We start from the raw sequence: 22,500 nt of genomic DNA, 5'->3' as shown, positions 1-22,500 counted from the left end.
AGATGCCCTGAAAAGGAAACTTGACAGAAAACTAAAAAATCTTATTGAAAGCAGTGATTGGACTAATTGTGCACGTCAAGATTGTGTTGTAAACCTATCAAGAAAACAAATAAGTGAAAATGGTTGTGAGTGCGCTTGGATATGTTTATCTTTCTTTATAACAAGTCGACCCTCTGCTTTAATGATTGTGTCATCCCTAAGTAAATTTGAAAAATATTGTGATCTTCCTCAAAATCATGTTGACATGATTAAAGGTATTGTTTTACAGAGCTGCCAATGTAGAGGATAAAAGTAAACTTCCCTGCTCGCTATAAGAAAAGTTTGACCGATCTTAAAAAGGACAATACTATCCACATTACAAACGCTGATAAGTCAAATAAAATAGTAATTTTAGATAAAACTGACTACATATCACGTATGCAAGCCCTACTGGATGATGATATGACTTTTAAAAAACTAGCAAAAAATCCCCTTGATCAAGTCATAAAAAATTTCAATAGCACAGTGAAAAATATCCTTAAAGATAATACAGAACTACTACGCAAATTGTCAGTCAAATCTCCTTCGCTACCTTACCTGTATGGACTAGTCAAAACGCACAAAGAAAATAACCCTATGCGGCCTATTATCAGTACTGTTGGTTCAATTTCATATAAACTTTCAAAAATATATCACTAAGAACTTGTCCGCGTTACTTGGAACCATCTCCGATTCTCATATATAATTCTCTAGATTTAGTTTATAAACTAAGCAAAATTACTCTTTGCCCCCAATGATAAAGATTCGTTAGTTTTGATGTATGTTCTCTTTTTACTAAAGTCCCTATAGACTCTATTTTAAGAATATCTTAGTAATGAACTAACTCAGCATGATTACCACTCTACCTATAAGTCACATTATTTCACTCACTAGGTTGTGCATTTGTGATTGTAAGTTTATATTCAATGGTGAATTTTATCAACAAATATTTGGCATGGCAATGGGCAACCCTTTATCGCCTCTCCTCTCAAACTTGCACATGGAATTCTTTGAAAAGCGCTACTTACTTAATATCATTTCTATACCTGTAAAGTGGTATAGATATGTTGATGATATTTTAGCTGTTCTTCCTGTCGGTATTGATGTAAATGATTTACTCTCTAAATTAAATACCAGGTACCATCGATTAAGTTTACTCTAGAATTAGAAAAAGACAATTGCCTCCCTTTCTTAGATGTTTTGATACATAAAGAACCATTTCAATGTAAATTTAGTATTTATAGGAAACCGACAACAACTTAACTTATGTTCATATCTATTCAGGCCACCATCTTAACATAAAATATCATTTTTTTTCATTTATGTTTTTACGAGCATTGCGCATTGTCAGGTCCCTAATATTTGGATCAAGAAATTGAATACATAAGAAAAATAGGGAAAGATTTATGCTATCCTTCACATATCTTAGATATTTGTTATAATAAAGCCCACAAAAAGTTTTTGTAGTGTAAGTAACACGAAGAAAGAAAATTCTAAGAACATTCTCAGTTTGCCTTATTTCAGCGGATTTGAAACCATTAAATCATTGCTAAAAGCCTTTAAGGTCAACCTTGTTTTTTTCTATAATAATACACTAAAAGGAATGTTAATAAAAATTGGCCCAGAGAAAGCAACAACATGATATATAAAATTACATGTATGGATTGTCCCTCATTTTATCTCGGACAGTTGAGCAAGGGCTTAGAAGTATAAATATTCTGTAAAAACTGGGCAAACATCTAATGCAATATCATTCATTTAAGTGAAAACAACCACCGAATAAATTGCAATGGTAGTTCAGTATTGCAAGGTCAAAGATGTCTTAATCACAAAATCTTTTAGAATCTGCTTTAATACACTTTACTTCTCATTGTAATTTCAATATTTGCGTGGCTTGTTTCATTTAGACCCTTGTATTTGTAAATGTTTAAGAATGACCTCAAAGATATAATTACAGACTTAATTAAAGTTAGTTGCCTTAGAGATATCTTCGTTGTATATGTATGTTTATATGTAGTGTGAATATATATTGTGAATGTGTTTTTGTTACCAAAGTTCTGAATAGCTGTCACCTATAATAATCTTTTAATTGCCTTGTCCTTGTGTCTGAGTAGATAGTCTTAAACTTTTAATTGTGCCCATGTTTTTGCTTGTTGGGAAGGTTACTCATCTTCAGGTGTGTCGAATTCTAGGTACTAATCTCTTTATAATCCCCATCTGTCAGTTATACGACCTTCGTGTATTGTCATTTCCTTGTGTAAGTCAGTTCATCTGCTAAGTAAAGGACGTTTGAACGTCGAAAGATCTCGCGGATACTCTGTTGTTTTATTTTCCCTCGTGGCATATACCTTTATTATAGATTTATCACGTTCCTAACTTTCGTGATTCAGTTACTACATACACATATCATATATATATATATAGATATATATATATATATATATATATATATATATATATATATATACATATATATATATATATATATATATATATATATATATATATATATATATATATATATATATATCATATATATATATATATATATATATATATATATATATAATATATATATATATATATATATATATATATATATATATATATATATATATATATATATAGGTTTAGTGTTTGAATATGTAAAGTAAGTATATATGTATATATACTTAGAATCATTCCGTCTGTCTGTCTTTCTCTAGCTCTCTTTTCATGTCTGTAACAAAAAAGTAGTGTATGATGAATATGCATAAAAATATTACATTAACTTGATACAACTAAGGGTCTTTCTCATTGCCGCTTAGTATTGCTTCACTAGAGAGAAACAAAAAACAAAACTAACAGAAGATATAGAAACAGAAGATATGAGCAACGACCCAATGCACCATAATGTTTTTCTTTTTTTTTTATGTTTGAAAATTAAACAATTAAGTGTACTGCAAAGCGATTTATTTCCGACATAATTATAGATCCATAGCCTATGCTGATACTTCCATTCTCCATAAGGAATTCGCCCTTCATTATTTTAGGATAACTTTTAAAAGCATTTATTAGTACATGAACACGATAAACGAAAGTTGAAAAACGCCATTTCAGTGCATCGCCTTCCACAGAAGAGTGAAAAATATACGGGCTTTACAGACTGGTCAAGCAGAAATCACGGAAATGTTGCTTTCAGTTTTAATCATATACCTGGAATCGATTCCTCGCACACCTGGAATTGGAAAAATCGGACTAAGTTAACGCGTGGACACCTGCACATTTTCCCGCATCCTTCGTTTTCATATGGCTCAGGTAAAGACAATATTAAAAAAGAACTTATAAGATGGACTTAATCCTACATAATTCCCGGCCTTCAACTTCTCTCTTTCCTCAGCTGACTAATGAATCTCGTTTTCTGTATTGAGAGCTTCGTAACGCACCTTAAATTATCTTTTTTGAGAAAATATAACTCTTGACCTTTTGGTGGACATAAACCAGTTTATTCTCGAATCTTTTCGTCATCGTGGTGTTGGAGCTGTAAAGTACGAATATTCGTTGCTGAATATGCTTATAGTATTATGTCTTAACTCTCTCTGCCTCTCTCTCTGTCTCTGTCTCTCTCTCTCTCTCTCTATTTACCTTAACTATAAAAGTTAAAAGAAATAGCAAACTTGAGCATAAGATAAGATGAATGATGGCTACTATAACATCCTGAATCACGAGTAAACATCCAGACCTTACCAAATAGTTCGATTGCTTCTTCGTCAATAAGACTAGACATTACGCTTCGATTGATGTTAGCATAAAGCATTGTTGTGGAGTCGGCATAACCGAGTGAGTGGATACGAAGGCCTTCGGGTAAGGAATCATGGCACGGTGATACTAGTCGTACTAGGCAGGTCAGTTTTTGTGCACAGCGGCATAATAAGCTTGCACAATATGATTATGAAAAGTAATGTATACATCGCCATCCTTTCTTGTCTTCCTCGATTAAGAACCAGATATTACCAAAATACTACGTAGTGCTCCAGAAACACCCAACGGCAACAACTGACTTTCAGTTTTGTTTGTACGCAAATCATTATGCAGTAGTTGAACGAAAATTTAAAGGCTATAGATAATTTATGTAAAAATATTTCGAGAGCCATCATGGCCATGAATATTAATTCATATGGTTTGGCAATTGGATCTTCCCTCGAAATTGGAGGAAAATAAAATTTTCCTACGATGTCCTGAAGCTCTTGAATTTAAATTCCAGTAAAACGGAATTAATTTCATTTAGCAAACTTTTGTGTTTTAGAAGCAGTTTTATGATATCAGAAAAAAACAGACAGACAGACAGCATTAGAACTTTACTTGCGCTTTATATTGATTAATTTTCCTAGGTTGATCATGTCGCAATTATCCGGAATCCTATTTAAGATTCTATTTATGCTCTCCGTGAAGAGACAACTGAATGACCCTAACCCTTATGGAAGTGATAGACTTACTTCCTAAAGGAAGGATGATCGTAATTCAGGAAAAAGAAGTAAAGAAAAGAAAACAGAAGAGACGAAGCAGTCATCGAAAAAGACGTTTTCGGGATCATTGATATCAAAGGAAACAGTTACCCTCAATATGCTTCAAATCTTCTTAGTTTCTATTTCAATGCATTTTCAGTGACAAAGGCGTCGTTTTTTTTATAGCTCGTTATTCATAACCTTTTGCCACCTTGCTATAGCTGACAACTTTCTTCTTGCATTATTATCGTATATGTTACGTGGTCTCTTTATACGTGCTGTGGTATTCCCTAAACTTGCAGCCATAGTCTATAAATGACGAAAGGTTAAAAAAAAATATTGAGAAAGGTTTGGAAAGAGCTGAAGGCACAAATGGTCAAGTTACCTGAAGATATAAAGGTGCAATGACATAGCAATTGGAGAGTCGTTCTGTCTACTCGTGATATTTGGTTGGTAGTGTCTCTTAAACAGGAAGCTGAAGACATCCGTCTCGACTAATTACATCACATAAAATCTTAATTCTTCTATAGCGCTTATTTATCTTCTTTAACATTTAATGCACATAGAAAACTGAGAAACCAAGAAAAGTCGTAGAACTATTGCTCCATAAAAAGAAATGGAAATTAAATAAATGTTTTGAGCAATTTGTTACATCGACCATCATATGATGAAGATAAAAACAAACAAACAACCAAAAAGAGAGAACGAAGAGTTTAGATGAAGATTTCTCTAACCCTTGGAACAAAGGAGAATGAAATCATTACCGTGGATGGCAAAAGTCCACGACGGAAAGCAGGTCACGTCCGTCTCATTTCTCACCTCAGAAGCCTCATTAAAGCCTCACTGCAATTCTTTCTTGAAACAAAAGCGATTCTTTCTGCTTAGGGAGTTTATCCTGGATTCATACTTTAAAGATTAAATAAGTAGCTGTCACTTTGCTTGTATTCACCGACCAGGCATCCAGTGAAAACCACTAATTTATAGTAATTATGAATATAATATTATTGTCAAGCTATGCTGATAATTTTTTTTTATCATATTCTATACATACCTAGAAATCTAAAAAAAATTACCTGAATGTGTCGTTTCAATTGTTAATTTAGAGAAGGAGTGTCGGATCTGCAGTCGCCCGGATCAGTTGGCCACGGGGTTTTCATTAGACCGCTTCTCAGTCTGTATCACGGTATAAATCGCCGCATTGCTGATTTATCCGTTGCTGTATAACGTTATGATGTTTTAGCTGGTAAGGATAAGCCTCGGCCGCGGTGCGATAACCGCGACATAAAGGAAAAGGTTCACATTATATAAACTGACACTAAAGGTAATAAACCATTTTTTACTTTTATAGTATTGGGCATATATTCATAACAAATAACCTATTCAAGGAATAATTCCATAGTAATGAAATCAACCTTCAACTCTGAGTGGTGAGCGAACAAAATGTAAACATCCAGTATATGGTTGCATTCACAACGACGTTGATTGTTCGGTGACCTTTCAGAAATATCAACAGTAGTGTAATAACGGTAGCAATAACATTGAGTATAACATTAATGTTTGATTCGAAACTTCATTGACATTAATATTTATTCGAAATTCATTATCATTTTGGTAATGAATAACTTATCCGTACATGGAGTCATACAAACGATTTTGTCAAAAAGTAGAAAAATACGATACTTTAAAGAAAAATCCTGTTTATATTATTGATTGACTAGACAAAAAAGAACCCAAGAATATGCAAAACAATAAGAAAATCAAGATATTGGAATGTAATATGTCCTAGCAATTATACTACTATATATAGTAGGTCAAGCATTAACGGGTTAATATTACAGTATGGTACTGTAATCAGTTCAGTAACTAATTTTTTTTTTCATAAATATATATATATATATTCCTTAATCGAAATATTAAGAAAAAAATACGAACGAAGATCATCATAACGTCACTTAGACTCATCATAAAATACTTTACTTACTGATTTTTCCAAGGTCCCCTTTCTGGCTTCAGGATATACGAGTGATTGGATGAGGATTCTGACTCTATATCCTGGGCAAGGGTCCATGAAATCAGGGGAATTGCTCCATCATTGACGTTCAGGTGTTGACAAGCAGGGCATTGGTGTTAATCTTTTGATACATTTTTCCAGAGTCTATGATGACTGCTCAGGTTGTGTGGCAACCTAGTTCCATAAGTACAAAATAGTATTTCACCGAATGTTTACAGTAATAAATAGTTGGTTGAATTTAGGAAGACTGATACCCTTTTCTTCTCATCTTCTTCCTCCCAGTAGCCAATGGCTGTATTCTCAAACCTCAGCTCCAATACGGTAGGTATGCTACAGAGCTTCGGATCTCTTTCAATAGTTAGCAGATGTGACTCCCTCCGTCCCTCTTTTAACAAAATTGGTAGAGCAGATGTCCGGAGGTTCTTGCTATATCAACTGCATCTGTGCTGGTCTTGTCTTCTTAAATGGGAAACCTAAGCCATTACTTTTCCTAAAAAGGTTACACAGAGCACACTATGGCATAGGTCAATGTCATCCCAAGTGCCAGGATGCACAAGAGATTACAGAAGTCATTTCCATGTGGGTCATCAACAATAGTCAAATCTCGAAACAACTCTTCCAGCCTATATTTTCTCTAGTATACAAGCCTGAAGTCTCATCATAATCCCCCTTTCACAACCCTTCAGAATGACTTCATTATGTAACTAGGTATTTTATTATAAAACGATCCGACTACTTCTTAGATGAATGCTCTGAAAATGTCTGGATTCGTGAGATGGACTCTGCAATCAGTGACCCCCCCCGCCCTCCCCGCGCCGTTCCCACCCCCCCCCCGCTTACCCCTTTTTTTTTTTGATTTTTTTTTTTGAGTTGTTCCCCTCTCTCATATGAGATATTCCTGGAGGAAAGAAACTGAAATTACGAAGTGCGAGATCTTTGTACTATGTAGATTGATCATGGAACCGAATTTAACCTTGTTCGTCCTCACAATGGACCACATGCACAAGTATCTGGTTTCATTTTGTTCTGACATTGCTGCCTGTAATAGCACAACTGATTCTAATAGACTTTCCCAAAAGTTAAATACCTTAATAAATAATAGCGCTTGGAAATACCTGAGCAACAAGATAAAGTTTTGAATTTTTCCAACATTCCATTGCTGTAAACCAACACTCAAGGGCCCCATACACTGGACAATTGTATGAACGCCTGTCTGAAGGATTGTCGTTATCGACACATACACACACACACACGGACACACACACTATTCGGACAGTATGAACCAGAGCCGTAAATACGGCTCTGGTATGAACAAAGGTTTTGTCTTGGGAAGACATGGCATCATCTCCAGAAGAGCGTGCGTGATAGCTTTATATAGGCGGACAAACACATACCTGTATAGGCAGACTTGAATCGCAAGCCGGCAACCTGGTCTTATAAGATTCCCGCTATCGTTCACTCACGAAACTCCGCCCACTTTGCATTCAGACAGCCCTATTACAATGCTTTTTCGTTCGATACAGACCATCGTTCAGACATTCGTTCGACAATCGTTCAGTGTCTAGGGCCCTTTAGCTTAAATTTTTGTTTATCCTTTTCCTTCATGCCAGATCAGAAAAATAACCTAGTTTTTACAGTTGGTTTTGACAGTCATATCTGATCAAAAGTTTCAGCCAAGAAGATGATGTATAAAAGGCATCCTGCTAAATGCATGAGCTGACCATAACAAGATATTGTGTACCTCGTAGTTAGAATTATGAAAGCCATCCACTTGCTACAAAAATGTGATGATGAGCAAAGACTTTTACCTTGAGAAAATCAACCAACCCCTTAGTGACACAAACACTTAAGACAAATTTGACGGAAAATCCCTTAAAAAAAAGTCGTTAGTTGAAATATGTGTATCAAATAACGATTTTTTCATTGGGAGCAATTCTATAAACAAATATTCGAGTGCAGCATGAACAGCCTTTCAAGTCCTGTGTCAGCCGATCTATACATGGCATATTTTGAAACTATAATAATAAAAATGCAATAAAACATAAAAGAAATGCTGTGGATGAGATATGTGGATGAAGTCCTAATATTATGGGAGAATGGGTAGGGCAATATCAAGGAATTTCTTTCAAAACTAAATCATTAGTGCTCAGCAACAAAGTTAAAGTTGAAAGGGAAACAGACAACAAAATTCCTTTCCTTGTTTTTTTTAATAACTCATGAGACTCGATTAATAGACAAAATTTTCCGTAAACAGAAAGCCAACAAACATTTCACTGACATACATTCACTATTTTAGTTTATTTTCATGCCATTTATATCAAGATTGGTGTTGTGAGCAATTTATTCCTAAGAGCCTTACGGATCTGCTCTCCAGATTTCCAGGAAAAGGAAGTTGAACTAATTTAAAAGCAACTGTCATCTTTAAAGTACACTCCATCATATAATTAGGAAAGCGATCCATAAAGTTTACATAATATTCGGCCGTTCCCCTCAGAAGAGGACTAGAGAGATGCCCAATTAAAAAAAATGGAAATCCCACACCTGGACAGGATTAAAATAACACAGACACTTGGAAACGCTAACCCTTTGCTTTTGCCTACACAAATACCTTAACAAAAATTTCCTCTCTACAAATCAACGAATGCAAACAGTGTCTCTCACTTGCGCAATCATCAGCATGGTCGTCAAGAGAGTTCCAAGGTGGCTGCACCTGCCCTGGTCAGCAGTTGTTGGTCCAGCAAGCCGAGTGCGTGTCTCGACAGATGATAATGTGAAGGGAAATCCGCTGTTTTATATACACTAGTAGCATTTATGATACACGTATTCATAGACATAACTTCTACTGACGTGTGGTATATTATTATTGTAATAATATTTTGCACCATGATTATTCATGACTTCGGTGGAAACCTATAGCCACGAAATAGTGCCTTCATTTTAATAACAACGTTTGGGTAAGCGAAACTGCATTGAAATTTCGTCACCGTTATCAGAGCAGCTGAAGACCCCATCGCTTAACATGAAGATTTTGCGCATTATGTAGTACTATGGATCGTTTCCCCCGAATTACCCTGCTGATTTCCTGTTCATGTTATTTTTTCATATATGAAACATACTTGAGCTTGACTCTGTGATGTCATTGGGGCTTGAGTATATATCCATTGTTAAAATATGTAATGAATACTGCCATGTTAGTGTACGGATACCATCAGTTATCTCTGAGTGGAGATGCGTTCCTGATTTTATATATGAAGCGTATCTAAAGTTCTAAAAATAATCATCTTTCGCAGAAATGAAGTCTGCTGAAAAATTGCTGGAGAATAATTCTTCTCGTTTAGACCGAAGCGCCCTAATCATCGGAAACTGTTATTCGCATACTTTCCTTTATCACTTACACTATTGGGAGTCAAGAGGACGTCGTGAAGGACAGGCTTCTGCAGTAAAACCTCAAGAGTAAGTGAAGACTGAACCACGTATGGATCACAAAGGCGGTGATTAGAGCAGCACAACATTGGCATTTTAAGCCTCTTTCCGGCAAACGTTGCATTCTAATAGCCGGCACAAACAAGTGCAACTTCAGTTTTGGTGTTAGCTAGATAATTCAAATTTTGTCGGTAGGGTACTAAATAATACGAAACAAAATATTAAAAAAATATATATAATTGTATGTATTGTATTCAGGAAAGCAGGTTAATGAAAATCGAGAAAGTCAATGACTGTGTAGTGTTAGCTTCTGAATCAGCTACTGAGAAATATTTATTCAACGACAGGTCCTTCCTTTGTACCACATCCTTTTCTTTCATGTATTTCTGTGATGCTGTGTCATACTTTCAAGTAATGGGTGTGTAACTCTACTGCCTACAAGAGCTGCTGTAGTTTCTAGGCACATCTGAACGTTATGGAACATGAAGTTTATTTAAACAGGGACGCAATCATGCTGGCAGTTTGTAAATCCACTCATGAACATCACTACCTGTTGATCAACACAGTGAAATAGGCAGTACACATTCAACGAGAAAGAGCACGTATGAAGTACCTTTTTATTTAGCTAACAATTTATATATTTTTGCTGTCAGTTTTTGGTTTTTTGGTTCTACATTTCATCAACATATTTTATGTAGAAATGTTCACATTTGTCTGTAAGAAAGTTTTAGTTACAATTATACGGAATAAGAGCAATTCCTGAAAATGGACAGGGGTCGCCTTCTATTTTTTAGTTGACATTTAAAAGGAAGGCCGGAGAATAACGTTGAAATATTTGTGAAGTATTTAATGTGAAGGAAACATTTAACAAAATATCCCTTTACACTGGACTTACGCTTTTTATAACGTTTCTCATTCCTTTTTCAAATATTTTGTTAAGAAAAAAATTATGACTTTCTCGTACTGTATCCTGTTTATGATTTGTTTTAAAGTTAAACTTTGTCCCCAGTCTCTTGGGCCTGGGGGGAGTTTCACCTTCAGGGCCAAGCAATCCGACCATGATTGATTTTTTACTTATCCTCTGTCATCAAGATAGGATGTAATCTGTGTAAAATCAAGATTGCAAGAAAAGTGAGTTTTTGCGTTTTACTATGAAATGTAGAGCTCTCAATTCCCTTAAGATGTGAATTAAAATCAGGACGGTGAAAATCAAGCAAGGTGTAACACGTAACGTCCAAAACAAGGGATAAGACCATGAGCAGAACAGTTCCGGATCATAAACCACATCAAGCTTCTACACAAAAGGCTCATAAGCAGCACATTTGCCTGTGTCTTATATGCCCTCTCTTGCTCATCGAATAAGAACGTCATTCTGTTCCGGTTTTTCTTCTACAATATCTTCTTCGCCTTTAAGCTCTCAGCACTTTCAAATTATGCAATTTTTTCACCAACATATAGAACTCTGCTCTCTACATAGCCACAAAACTATATCAGAATTATATGATCTAATTTTTTTTACCAGTTTTTCTGCAAATGTTAAACTTTTTTAACAGTCCCATCATACTTTGTAATTTTGACTTCGATAAACACTGGATTTCTCTTATATATTCCTGTATAAATCCTGCCACTTGTCTTTCCTCACCTACTATTTCCTCATCCTGCTATTATCTATTGGATTTATTCTCAAAAACTTTACAAATGAGTCACTACTATTCTTCCAGCGCGCTTATTTGCTTTCATTGCCCAATTTTCTTGTTCACATTATTACCCCTAATTATCTTATTCTTTTCTTTTCCTTCACAAAGGCATACCCTAAACATCTTGGACACATTTTTTTGCACTGTGCTGCAAAATGAATTTTCGTTCTTTAACCTCTTAATTGCCCTCATCATAACAACCGCAATAATACCTTTTTTCAGGATATACGTGTACACACACACACACACACACACACACATATATATATATGTATTAATATATTATATTATATATATATATATATATATATACATATATAATATATATATATATATATATATATATATATATTGTATATATATATATATATATATTATATATATATATATATATATATATATATATATGATATATATATATGTATATTTATCTATATATATATATATATATATCTATATATATATATATATATATATATTATATATAGATTATATGTATATATGTGGGTAATATCATATATATATATATATATATATATATATATTATATATATATCAGATATTTATATATATATGTGTGTGTGCGTGTGTGTGTGTGTGTGTGTGTGTGTGTGTACACGTATATCCTGAAAAAGGTATTATTGCGGTTGTTATGATGAGGGCAATTAAGAGGTTAAAGAACGAAAATTCATTTTGCAGCACAGTGCAAAAAATGTGTCCAAGATGTTTAGGGTATGCCTTTGTGAAGAAGGAAGAAAAGAATAAGATAATTAGGGGTAATGTGAACAAGAAAATTGGGCAATGAAAGCAAATAAGCGCGCTGGAAGAATAGTAGTGACTCATTTATAAAGTTTTTGAGAATAAATCCAATAGATAATAGCAGGATGAAGGAAATAGTAGGTGAGGAAAGATAGATACATATATAGATAGATAGAGCGATAGATAATTGCAATGATAATTTTGCTCTATGATATAGTTTTAATGCAGCATTCTGAATCGGCTTCGAGTCTTTTTTTTTTTTTTTCTTTTTCTTTTGAAAGCAATCATGACATAAACTTCCCTCTGTGACCTAGTTTGAGCAATAAAAATAGCAAGAGGGCAAATTGAATTTACCACAGGGTCTCAGGAACAACTGTATTCAAGAGCAATAAAAGGAGTTTGCATCAAGGAGGGTAAAGTCCGCTCACTGAAGAACGTTTTCGAAAAAAAAAACGAAAGGAAAATGCTGATTCAGTCTCTTACAAGAAAACGCAAAATTCGAAGAAATTCACGGAGTAGAGAAACCGGGCATTTCGTTAAATGAATAGAATTTAGGCCAAAAGCCAAGCGCTGGGACTTATAGGGTCATTCAGCACTGAAACGGACATTGACCAGTAAAAAGGTTTGAAAGGTGTAACAACAGGAAAATCTGGCGTATGCACTATGAATCAATTGGCAGGAGAGGGTGGAAAGTAAGACAGAAGAAAGGGAATATGAACAGTGGCATAGTGAAAGGAATGAAAAGGGTTGCAGATAGGGGCCGAAGAAACGCTACAGAGAATCTTAAGTAATTTCTACAGGCCACCGCCATGAGCAGCCACAGATGGCACTCCCCCCCCCTCCCCCCACCACCCCCCCCCCCCCACACCAAACACACACCCACTCCCCACGCCCCCCCAACCCCACCCCCACCCCCCACGAGGTGTTTATGGTTAAATGTGAGGAACGCTTTTCACAGAATTTACTCGAGAGGTACATTGATGTTTGTGAAGAGGAAAGGAACTGTCCTTACAAAGGGAAGATTCAGGAATTAGTCATTGGGAATGATACTAATACCATGAATTTATAAGCGGGCACCGATAAGTAAAATATATATAAATGAAATAAACTTTAGACCAATTCTAAAACAAGTGAAGTGGCCAATCCACCAAATGGACAGTTTTTATACATAGTAAGCGCTTATATTAATGTAAAATTAGTGGATATTAAACCTTTATTCATCACAGGCTCAGTAAAGTACCTTCCATAATCCCCTCTTCTATCCCGCATAATATGAATATCTTGATCAGGCAAGTTGACCAGCAACCAGGACTTAAATCAACAGCCAGAATATGATATTCCCATAAATCAGCTGTTCTTAACCCATTCGGGGGCGCGGACCACCTAGCTGGCGTCAGTAATTCCAGAAGAGGCGCGAGCCCTGGAAAAAAAGAATGATATAATTACATTCATTATTCACTTAACAAGAGTGAGCAACTAATATTCAGAATGAAAAAAAAAATGCAAAAGTATCGCCATATAACGTTATTTTCCGAGAGACTACTATTCTAGTTAGGCTCGTTGGGCTGACCATGTTTTGTAATTATTGACCTTCCCTTCCTAACCCTCAAAACCCCTTTTGTTTCTAATTTCTTAAATTTTATTATCCTTTAAATCTGGGAGCGAATTTTACTCATAGATGCAAGGGGGGTGGGGTGTGAAAGAAAGGATCAACTCTTAGGGGGACGTGGTAATAAAAAGGTTAAGAACACTTGATATAAATGGTAGATTGACCAATTCACTGCAACGAACGCAGTCATATATGCTGTCAATAAATAATTTGGGATAAAAGGAATAAATAAAATACCTTAAAATACTTAACATTTCTTATTAAACATTTGCCTACTAATTCATACTCCATGAATCGTATCATATCTTAACTTAACCCTTAAGACTATGCAGCAAACTTAAACTTCTGCATGGAAGAAAAAAGGAAGCTTCTTCATTTATTATGTGCGCTATCCACTTCAAGAATTGTGTGGGAAAGTAATTATCCTCTTTATTGAGGCAATCAGAGGAATTAACCTCTCAAGTCATCTAGTCAAGGAAACTATGCCACCAAGAGCCTCAGAATCAAAACACTGACCAAAACATCACACGATGTTTGGGATGCCCAACCACAAAGTATCTTCTGGTCGAATGTGTCTAATTCTTAAAAGACAAAGGACAATCTCTCGTTTTCATGGTCTCCCGTATTTTCCCGTTATCACTAACAAGATGCTTCTACGAGGTTTGCCAAGCCTTGTTCATTGGGTTACTATGAAATGTTTAGGAATGTATCATTAAACGGGAGAGGAATTCTTTTCATCTCCGAAAAGTAGGTGCGTTTCCCATTTTTTCCCAAGACCTGCCCCTTCACTTATTTGCACACCAATTTTGGCAATATCTAATTACATTTTACTTCTCTAAAATGACCATATAATAAAGATACCTATTCTATATAATTCTCCATGTGCCACAGTACTATGGTGCATACTGGAATTAGTTATAATTGGTTATGATTTTCTTTAGTACCACTGAGATAGCGTATAGTTCAGCTGTATATAAAAGAGACAGGCTGCTTAAAGAGTTATTTTTTTACTGACAGCAAGAAATATATCTCCCAGACCAATGCCTGCATCAGTTCGGAGCCAATAGTGTATACACAAGAAAATACAGCAACTGACAACCAATAATAGATATCGAGACAACATATAAAAGTGCATTCAAATGAAAAAGGTAAATTCAACATCCAAGCTACCAATAATCCTAGAAACGAGACAACATTATTATGCCACCAAATAGACATAGAAAGTACAAATAAAAATTCCTGGTCCGATGGTATACGTAGATGCCGCGTCTCCCCCCAGGCCAATAAAAAAATCATTGGCCCTGTATAATGATCAGTTACTGTTGCAGTGTGGGTCTGTGGAGGGATGTTGAAACTAACATTCTTGGTAGCGCGATATATCACTGAAAATCACAATTAGAGAACTGGGTTAACAGCTCATTCCATGGTCTGTTATCAGTTACACAGTGAGCCGAACTCTAACTTTATGTATGATGTAAGATTCAAACGCAAGATGAGAACACAACTGAGAGAGAGAGAGAGAGAGAGAGAGAGAGAGAGAGAGAGAGAGAGAGTTCCACGCATGGAGCCTTGATAATTGGCCCACCAATTCGAAGCGAATGTTACATTAGCTTCTTTATAACTCTAAAACTAATGAATATTATCTTTTTTTCTAAGCCTTGTCTCTGAAAGAAATGGTAACATAAGCACATGGTCAAAAAAAAAGCATAGGAAAATTATAAACCGTCAACTCTGCTATCATTAGTTGTGTCATGAAAGCTAAGGCTAGAGAGAAAAATAAAAAAAAAAATATATAAAAAATACAACCTTTATTTCCCCTCACAAAACTAACATGATAAGAAAAAGTGAAATGGGTTGAAGAAAAACCCAAGACATGAAGTGTTCTCACTTCTATCAAATAATTCCCTAAAACAAAGTCTCAAAAGATCATCTCAAAATAAATGCCACGCACTGTCTCCCAAATAAGACATCAGTTATCTCTGTATTACAATCATTTTTTCCCCAATTAAACTAACATGCGAAAAAAGTCAGTCTTTCGTGGAACCGAAGTCATGCAATAATTTTCAAGAATTTCCATCGTCAATGGCGACATTGAATCCATCTGAAGGAAGAGGAATTATATACTTCAGAATGTAAAACCATAATATCGTACAGAAGCGCATAAAAATAGAACACACACAAAAGTCAAATAAAAGCATTCCTGTATGCACTGATTAAATAAAACCCAAATGTAGGAGAAATCGTCTCCAAGTCTCCACTACCATCAACTATCACCAAGAAACAATGTCTTATCGCTCCCGAAAAAGTATCTCTCACCTTTGCTGGACCTTCGTGCCACCTGTATCACAAGAAACGTTACTGGCCTGTGTGGCCTATTATATCTGATTAGCACGCCCCCCCCCCCACCCCCCCCTCCCCCGAACACACATGCACAAACTCCATTTCTCTCGAAGGTCCTCTGTTTGCACTCTCTTGTGCCATACGGACTGTGCGACCTGTCCTCGGTCAACTTGCACGCGTATCTATCCTCTGGGTCAACTTGCGCGTTTCCGTTCTCTCCACCTCCGATGTTTTTTCAGTGGGATGCAGTCCATTCACCTGAAGTAAGCGCTGATCAGCCTCTTGAAGCATCAAAGCTTTTGCAAACACATGAGTGTATTGTCGGAGATTCCAATCTCTCGATAGAGTCCGTTGCCTCTGTATAATGGAGCAGATTACACATATATACTCTTAATTTCTTTGGCAATTTGAGAAAAAAAACGCAAGTTCAGTCAAGACAGTAACTGTATGAATATTCCTGCATTAAATAACCCCGTCTGAAATATTGGATATTCAGATTTTCCCTCTTGATAATAACTAATGAATGATGGAAATCCTACAGAAGAATAGGTACATGATACCCAGGAAATATACAGGTGTGTCACGATGTAGAGTACATGTAAGGTATGGGAAAAAAAGATTAGTTACAAAGAGGAATCAGTACTTTGAGCTGGTTCAGTCTTGTGGAAAAATAGAGGAACATTTTACTGAAATAGTATACAATCCTAAGTGCACGGTTTACACGCTACGATAAATTGTAGCAATTTATTGTAATGAAATGGTTGTTACAATTTGTCGTTACGTGTAAACAGGAGATCGTAGCGTTTTATGGGAGTTGGAATTGGATTGAGTGGTTGGTGCCAGCAGGCTCAAATCTATATGCATGGTAACGACAAGTTTGAACGTGTCAACAAGGTTTCAAGATATCGTTACAATTTAGCTCATTTTTCAGATTGACTGCTGAAGTGTGAAGTCCTGGTGCGGCAAGAGCTAATTCGAAATATAAACTTAATACACAGTGATGGCGAATTCTAAGCAAACTCCTCATGAGTTCTTAAGCGAATTCATTGAACTTTATCGGAGTTTTCCGTGATTTGTGGAAGATAAAGACCCACGAATACTCTTTCTTTTTTTGACAACAGTGTTTCTTTCAGCTAAAGGATCAAACTCTTTGTATTTCTTCACTAGTTCTGCTTAGGCCAGGTCCTTTTTGTTCCTATCAGTGTTACCGCCTCTTGTTTCTTCCATGACGGTCAAGTAAAGACTAAAAATATTGGATTAAAAATCGTTGCCATGTAAACGCTCTTTCAATCATCCAATAGATCGTACTATCTCAGTGTTCAACAAATCGCTACAATTTATCGTAGCGTATAAACCGTGCTTTTTAATTACGAGGGAGAAAAGTAGACCTACAGAAGCAAGAGTGGGCGTGAATGGTGCGCCAAGTGACCGAGCAGTAGCTAGTTTCGCGCTAAGTTGAAGAACATTAGGCGTAGGTATGTGAAGAAGTTATGGCTGTAATTGTTGTTTTTCAGTTTTTCTTAAGCCAATCCAAATTTAAGTGAAATGGCCCAATGTTGAGAAATTAAACCATATACTGTTTATAACTTAAAAAATGTGTAATGTATGGTACTGTTTCAGCTCCCGTGTCACTGGAAAATTAACATTAATTGGCAGTTGGACATGACAACACTCTGGGATGTACTTGCTCTCAGACAGGTTGAGAGGATACAATGCTGAGAAAGGACAAAGGAGAATAACAAAGAAATGCTTAGAGAGAGAGAGAGAGAGAGAGAGAGAGAGAGAGAGAGAGAGAGAACGCTGATACCTTCTCTTAAAACATCAAATTGTAGGACTAAGCCACAAATTCTTTATATCATTATAGATGACAACATTCAATAACTTTTATATAAATAAAATTGTAGCAAAGTAACACACCTGCCCTCTTAGATGTTATTGTACATCGAAAAGTGCGCGAGATTTCCAGTTGGGCTGAGTTTTTCATCATCACTTAGTAGCTCTCATTATTGTTGCTCAGTGGGAGGTAAAAATCAGCACACCGTAAAAATACGAACATCTTAAAATGCACCTTCAAAAATACTCTTGAATTTCTTTACTTGGATAAAAAACATTTTCGATGACGACCAACTTTTAGTTTATTTAGCGCAAGAGGAGGACGATTGCATTCTTGTACCCCCGGCAACTTGTTAATCAATAGTTTTCATTAGTTTTTGTTCATCAAATTCCCCATTATTCTACCGATAAGACAATCCCCCTAAATGTGATCTTTAATATGTCTATATGTTAAACAGGATCCTTAAGAAACGTTTCCTATATAAATGGTTTTTTATTTGTCTACTAAAATATAAAAACAAAAGATATACATAGGTGAGTTTAGGGTAATCAATATAAGTGCTCAACTACATAATATGCCTGTTAAGGGTTTGAAAACTTATTACATTATGAGTCCATTTTAGCCGGAAACATATAACACTATACGATGCATATTTCATTATATAATATAACATAAATACTCTATAATACCGTAATAGCACGAGGTCATTATAATTTATCAGACAGAATGTTCATAGAGATCTGGAAGATACAGTGTGGGATTCTGGTTGAAGTACTGAGGATCATGACGGCAATATTTACTTAATCCTTTCCTTTAAGCGCAGGACTATTATTACACCGTCATCATTGGTAACTGATGGATTACGGCCTAAATCTGCACATAATTATGTTTGTATTTCAAATTCCTGATAGTTAGCTCGCTTCAACGGCAGTAAATGTTTTGACGGCTAAGGTTAGGTTAAATAAGTCTAGCAAAATCCACAAAAGCATTATCCTCTGTTTTTGGAGGAAACGGACGGTAACATACGTTAGCACATAAAATGCAGACTTGCGCTCTCTCTCTCCCTCTCTATCTCTCTCTCTCAAACATTCCTCCACGCGATTTTCTTTGTATATAGCCCTAATATTAATTGCTTCCCTTCATTATTTAAGATCACAACGAGTAAGGTGACGCGATAGGTTCTGGAACAGAATGATTGATATTTTACTCTGAACTTTCGCTACAAATACAACTTGAGAGAATAATAGTTCAGGGATTATTGCTGTTCTCAGTCTAAATGATTTTAAACAGTAGAAAGTTTATGGTTTAAAATATCAGGAAATCATGCGAACAACAAAAACTATGAAATTGAATTCTGACTTGGGTGGCTGCACTTGTGGAACTGGATCGATTTGACTTCTGGCTAGACGTTGCCGCTCGTCCACACACATGCGTCTCCATCCCTCAAGAGAAATGGGTTCTCTGAAGTTTTGTACAGGTTTGTTCAGCCTCTCTCCAAGTTTGCTACGCAGTGAATCGAACGACCCTTGGCTCATACGCAAACATTCATAAAATGTGTCGTCACACATTCGAGTATATTATAATGATAAAATTCCCTTCGTACCATTCTTCTCTGTTTAAAATCATGAATCCAAACCTTTATATAGATATATATATATATATATATTATATATAGATATATATATATATATATATATATATATATATATATATATCATCTAACTCCACGACAGTATTTTCAAATAAAAACGATTTCCTTAACAATTTTGATGATGACATGTTGGCACTGACGATCAATTAAGGTGCCATATGTCATATTATGAGCAAAATGGGTCGAAGATTTAAGAAAACAGTTACTTTAGTTTTTGTTTCCAGTGGTGAGTTGGCTTGACTTATACTGTTTCTACTTAGCACCAGCTTTGTCCACTTTGCGATACTCGAAGTCAGAGCCCAATGAAAAATATGTGGTTTCTAGTGTTATTATCAATACATTGCTGAATGTGGTAAAATAGGTAATCTTATTAAAAAAAAACGGCTTTTAAATCAGATGCACCCCTTTGGCACCACTTGAAAATGAAAATCACGTGACTCAGTTTGGAATGCTTAGGTGCATACAGGAGACGGTACATTGATAACACATAATTTTTTAAAACAATTTTTTTTGCAACATTGTATGCATCGATATACATATGGTTCCAATACAGCTCGGCTTTGATAATAGCGAGTTCTCTGTCGCTTGTATTCCTAAGTCGTGATTTCTAAGTCGTGATTTCTAAGTCGTGATTTCCACTTACTTGCATAAAAAAGTGAAGAAACGTTATTATTGAAATTAGTTTGAAGGAAAGACAGTAACACATATCCAACATTCGGGCTAGAAAACATTCATGTGTCTCTGACTAAGCAGTGTCTTTTGATTTTACCATTTTTGACTACATAACAACATTTTATTTAAATTATAAAAATATTTTATGAGGAAAATAAAAAGACGTAACTGACCATTGTCCGTTAAACATCGGGAATATGAACGTGATATAGTAAACTTCTGAAAAATCGTAACAAACTTCTGGAATCACTCGAATCTGTCATGATGTTCCCTATTTCACTCATGGTGATGAAGGTTATAAAATGCTTTTAACAATCGTTATTAATTAAAAAAGATATTGGACAGTCAAGTCTGTTGGCATATCTACGATAGTTTCATGCATATTAAAGGATGGCTGCGTTATATATCTTGCCTGTTAGAAAAAATAAATCTTACGTGAGTGCGGACTGCCACACCAGGACAAAAGCGATTATTAACTATCAGCTGAAGCTCTGAATCCTGATATCAAGTATTTCTTTCCGGTACTCAGTTTTATATCATTTCCTAGGTACATCTGCAGTAACTTAAAAGGACATTTATTATTGAAGTTGTTTATTTTTTATTTTTTCATTTTATCTTTATTTTCAGAATTCCGTGTCTTACACAATTCTCAGGTAGGAATTCAAAGTCTATTTGCATACATTCGAATCAGATGGAATTAAGCCACTGAGATGTCAACAACATCAGCAATGTTGCCATGAAATAATTCGTGAAGACGATATTTCGATGACAGATCAGCTGTCGCACATAACACAGAACAAGTTCATTGTCTGTCACTGGAAGACCAAAGAAGCTCAGTAGTCATCTTGATTTCTGTGTACTGCACACTTTACAAAAATGTATTTATCGAAATGCACGTTAGAGAAATTTATGAGATATAAAGATGCGCGAATTAACAGGCGAAACCAAAACAGAAAACAAATTGGAATCCTTAAGTTATGTGCAGAAAACTAGTTTTTATTTTTATGACCAGAAATGAACGAAGTTAGAAAACTGCTGTTTGACATCAACTAAAAATGATATATAACTGATTTGTCCATATTCCAACTCGCTGCTCACTCTCACGCCCATCTTGTTTCCCCCGAACTGCCCGCAACTTCAAACAAACTTCTCGCCTATAGCAATGCAGCGTTTGACTCGTTTTTGTTTGCACGCTCCGCGGACTTCCTGTCGCTTCTGACCTGCTGCACATGGCGCCGCTTTCCATGTTCCACAAACTTTGCCCCGAATTCAGCAAACAAGCCCGACCCGACATGGCCTGAGGGCCACACACACACACATACACACATATTCGCAACACCCCGCAACTCACACTTAGTGGCGCTTTCAGCATGGATAGAGATAACACGTAAAACAAGCAACGAGATTTCTTCGGCGAAATCGAGTTTTCTGTCCGGTGTTGGCCTCGTCCACGGTCCATAAAACTCTTAGACGCGACCAGTGTCGGATCTAGGAATTAGGAAAAGGGGGACGAGCTCTTTGTGCGACGGACAAACATTGTTACCGTATCATAGGCGAAGCAGAATGATCGTAAGCGTTGAAACGATGGAATTAGATCTGGCACAAGCTGTGGTACCAGATGGGGATGTATATCACTGTTTTCACTCTGCTCACAAAGCAAAGACCGGCAGACAATTGTTAACTGGTAACAGTGTTTGTCCGTCGGACATTGTTTGACAGTGTGGACGCACCTTACTTAAGGGGCGGCGAAGGCAATAAGCTAGGGGGTCAGGGGCGAGCGGTAAGCTCTACCAGAGGGGCACGGTGCGGAGGACCAGGAGCAAAATGCTCTCTAACATTTCAAAAGCATTTCGGGACAAGTTTTGGCACTTTTATGGTGGTTAACATGTAAACCCTGTAACCAATAATTTTTGTTAGATGGAAACCAGTTACAGATCTCTACTGATTAACTGATTGATCGAAACTGGGATATATAATGCATTTCCAGTTTCAATACCCTGAG

Source organism: Macrobrachium nipponense, chromosome 36 (assembly GCF_015104395.2).
Source record: "Macrobrachium nipponense isolate FS-2020 chromosome 36, ASM1510439v2, whole genome shotgun sequence".
Taxonomy (NCBI): domain Eukaryota; kingdom Metazoa; phylum Arthropoda; class Malacostraca; order Decapoda; family Palaemonidae; genus Macrobrachium; species Macrobrachium nipponense.
The sequence above is the reverse complement of the archived record's forward strand: the minus strand, read 5'-3'. Positions refer to the sequence as shown.